This window comes from Dipodomys ordii, unplaced genomic scaffold (genome assembly GCF_000151885.1).
Source record: "Dipodomys ordii isolate 6190 unplaced genomic scaffold, Dord_2.0 Scaffold22, whole genome shotgun sequence".
In the NCBI taxonomy this organism is placed as follows: domain Eukaryota; kingdom Metazoa; phylum Chordata; class Mammalia; order Rodentia; family Heteromyidae; genus Dipodomys; species Dipodomys ordii.
This window is the reverse complement of record NW_012267238.1, coordinates 4,869,458-4,873,936: the sequence shown is the minus strand read 5'-3', so window position 1 is coordinate 4,873,936 and position 4,479 is coordinate 4,869,458.

Genomic DNA, 4,479 nt, shown 5'->3' with positions numbered 1-4,479 from the left:
AACTCTGGGCCTGGGCACTGTCCCTCAGCTCTTCAGCTCAAGGCTAGTACTCTACCACTTGAGCCACAGCTGAGGAATTGAACCCAGGGCCTCATGCATATGAAGCAAGCACTCTACCACTGAGCCCCCTTCCCAGCCCCTGTAAACCTATTTTATTTCTCTTGATATATACCTGAGAATAGAATGGCTGAGCAGAATGGTAACTGCATGCTTAACTTTTTGAAGCTTCTAGGTTATTTCAAATGGTCTGTACCACTTTACATTCCTCCTAAGAGTGTATAAGGGTTCCAGTTCCTCACATCTTTGACAATTCTTTATCTGACTTTCTCATTTGAACCAGATGTGACCAGTATCTCAGTGTGATTTTGTTTTGTACTGTCTATTTTTTTCCTGTCAGTCATGGGCCTGAGTGCTGTCCCTCAGCTCTTCAGCTCAAGGCTAGCACTCTACTGCTTGAGCTACAATATCACTTCCCATTTTCTGGTGGTTTAAAGGAGCTAAGAGTTTCATGGCCTTTCCTGCCCAACCCAGGGTTGACTTTGAACCAGGATCCTCAAACCTCAGCTTTCTGAGTAGCTAGGATTACAGGCTTGAGCCACCAGCACCCAGTTGCTTTGTACTTTCTTTCTTTTTTGGGCGGGGGGGGGGGTCAGGTCTTGGGGCCTGAACTCTGGGCCTGGGAGCTGTCCCTCAGCTCTTCAGCTCAAGGCTAGCACTCTACCACTTGAGCCACAGCACCACTTCCAGCTTTTTTCTTTTTGCTTATGTGGTGCTGAGGAATCAAACCCAGGGCCTCATGCATGCAAGGCAAGCACTCTACCACTGAGCCACCTTCCCAGCCCGTGATGTTTTTTTAAAGTGATGATTTTTTTTTTAAATGATGATTTTTTTTTTGCCTGGGGCTTGAACTCAGGGCCTGGGTACCATCCCTGAGCTTCTTTTGCTCAAGACTAGCACTCTACCACTTGAGACACAGTGCCACTTTCAGCTTTTTCTGTTTATGTGGTACTAAGGAATCGAACCCAGGGCTTCATGCATGTTAGGCAAGCACTCTACCACTAGGCCAATTCCCAGCTCTAGGGCTTTTGGCTTTACTTTACAAAGAGATGAGTCAGAGCAAAGAGGAGGACTTCTGGACCACACTGCTGTGAGCACTTGAGGAAGCCTTGGAGAAGACCATGTGAGTCTTAAGACTTTTAGTGACTGCAACTTGCATACCAAGCCATGCTAGAACCTGTAGAATTTCTTATTACATTTCTTTTTACCTGCTTGCATAATGGCTGCCTTTCTTCAGAGTACTGCCAAAAGTGAAAGGATCCCTGAGTCTTGTCTTAGAGGGCACTTGGTGTTCACATGTCTAGTCTCAAAGGATTTGCCAAACAAAATGCCCAAGCTAGAACTCCTGAGCAGAGAAAGAACAGTGTCCCCATAGGACTCACACTGACTGACCGTAGGGTCTGCATGTCAGAGGGCTACAGTCAAGAACCTCACTGGTGGGACATTGAGCAAATCCTCTCGTCCTCCCTAGGTGTACAGTGCAGCCCCATAGAAAAGTAGAAAGGCCCTGGGCTCCAGAGTTAGGCTGCCTGGGTTGAATCTAGCCTCATCCCATGCCAGCATTGTGACCCTAGGCAGGATACTACGCTTTTCTCTGCCTCAATTACTTCATCTGTTCAATATAGATAATACTAAAGCCAACCTCAAAAGGATGATGTAGAAGTTAAATAGAACCATTTAAGACTGTTACTGTGATGCCTGGGACCATTACATTAGCTCCAATCACCATCACTATTACTAGCAGAAATGTGGCAATACCAGTTGTAGCTGCATAGAGCTAAACCATTACTCCTGGTTTTGTACCTGTCCTGGGGCTTGAACTCAGAACCTTGATACTATCCCAGAGCTTTTTAAATCAAAGTTAGTGCTCTACCACTTGAGCCATAGCTCTGCTTCCAGCTTTTTGGTGGTTGATTGAAGATAAGAGTCACAAAGACTTTTCTGCCTAGGATGGCTTTGAACCATGATCCTCAGATCTCAGCCTTCTGAGTAGTTAGGATAACAGGCATGAGATGCTAGCACCTGACTGTTTTATTGTATGTGTCAGGATTGGAGCTTAAACTTAGTGCCTTGAACTCTCACTTGACATTTTTGCCTAAGAGTTTCATGAACCTTCCTGCCTAAGTTGCTTCAAATGTTGGTTCTTAGATCTTAGTCTTCTGAGCAGCTAGCCACAGCACAGTGACCATTACTTGAGACCATCTTGATGGATGGTCTCCAAGAGTCTCATTCTATTTAGGATTTGATTGAGTTTTGTTTTATTTATTTTGGTGGAAGGATAGATCAGGTAATAAAATGACTCACTTGGTGAGGGAGAGCAGGCTCTGTTTACATTGTGGCCTCTGGCCCAATCCCCAACCAACCATGCTATCTGTCTGTATAGTAGAGTTGAACCAGTGATCAAGGCTGTTTGAGTCTGTGTCAAGGAGCAGGGTAAATAAGAGATGGCTTTTGAACAGTCAATCAGAAACGGTGTCTGCTAATTTATTTAAATCACAAATCACATAAATTGCCCTTCACAGGATATAGGCGCCCAGAGCCATCAGGTTTATGGAGAGCTTTGTCGAAGTTTATTCAGAATCATGATCTAACTTAGACATAATAAAATGTCTCAAGTGCGTGAATTGGGTGTTGTTAAGTCCAACTTAGCAGCAGAGTACCATGCAAGGAGGGAAGAGAATTAGACCTGGGCCACCAAGGTGGGATCTTATAGAGCTGAGCTGGACCTTAGCATCCAGGTTCCTTGTGCAGTGCTTTTTCCATGAATTCCAGGGAGTGGAGTGTCAGTTCCCTATACTTGTGCTTCCCTGGGTGATTGGGTGGATGAGATCTGGTTCAGCAGAGGGACACGGAGAGAGGGAGCCCAGGTGTTAGTATCCTATTTCTTTATACTGACACCACACGTGAACACCTCCAGGGGGCAGTGTGTGTATGTGTGTAATGTGTGTAGGTAATAGGACTTGATCTTAGAGCCTTTTCCTCTTGCCTAGCTTTTTTGCTCAAGGCTTAACAGTCTACCATTTGAGCCATGCCTCCACTTGTGGCTTTTTGCTGGTTAGTTGGAGATAAGAGTCTCATGGACTTTCTGCCTGGGCTGGCTTTGACCCATAATGCTTAGTTCTCAGCTTCCTGCATAGCTATTTGGCACCCCCCTGTTTTGTTGAACAAATAAATGAAAAAAATTGATCTCTTATTTTATATTTTTTTAGACTTTAGAATCCTATGCTTTCAGAATGGGTAATAAGCGTCACATTTCCCCTACATTTTTGGCTTGGTAAAGCACCAGGAGCAGAGGAAATCATTAGTGAATACTTATTAAAGGGATAACATCACCAAGCCCAAATTTTGCTCAGATCAACCCACCAACCACAAAACAAGAGGACTGCGGAGAATAGGAAGTTATGGTTTCACTCAGGAGGCAGATGATGGTGAGAATAGCAGAAGGTTGTGTAGGTTCTTGAACTCTATGCTTAAAAAGTGTTTAAGATGGAGAGCCAGGGGTGTAACTCAGTGTGTGGCGGATTTATCTCCCATGTATGCGCAAGGCTCTGGGTTTGACCCCACAGCTTGGGGTTAGGGGATGCAAAAATAATACATGTTATGTCACCTGCATTTTACTACAAAGGCAGGTTGAAAAGAGGTCAGATGTGGGTAGGAGATAGGGGCACTGAGGTCAAAGGCTGGTACTAGCCAGAAGCTTGAGGCTCTACCTGAAAATCAAACTAAATCGAAAAGAGGCTGGATTCATGGTTCAAGAGGTAGAGGAATAGCTAGAGGGTCCTGAGAACCAAGAGAATGAGAAAGAGAGAGACAGACAGAGACAGAGACAGAAAGACACATACATACACGGAGACGGAAAGACACATGGAAGACAAAAAATAAATACATTTTCTAACAAACTTGAAAGGAAACAATAAGAAAACCTCCTCTGAATGAATGAGGACTGGCATGAAGGGGAAACCTCCATGACTTCTGCTCACCTCAGCAAGTAAGAAAAAACACAAGATTTGGTTGTGCCAGCCCAAAGGACCTGCAGATACAGACACAACCTCCACACCCCCACCTAGATTAGCTCACCACCTGATGCCTGGAGTCCTCCCCCCTTGGCGTATCTGCTGCTCTTTTCTGAATCCAGAGCAGACATTAGAGGTAGGCTGGGTGAGACAAGGAGGAGGAAGCCCTTTAAACTCTGCTTCTACCAGGGTCTCCTTCGTGCTCTCACCTTTGACTTTCACAAAGCCTGGGAGTTCTGTCAAGTCAGTGAGGCCACAGGACACCGGGCCTGTTATACAACACTGAATAGTACACAACAAGAATAAAAATAGCTCTCCATGTGCCAGGGGCCTGCCAGCAGCCCTGTGTGCCTTATCCCACTTAATCCTCACAAGGACCTAGGAGGTCAGTGCTGCCGCCATCTCCATG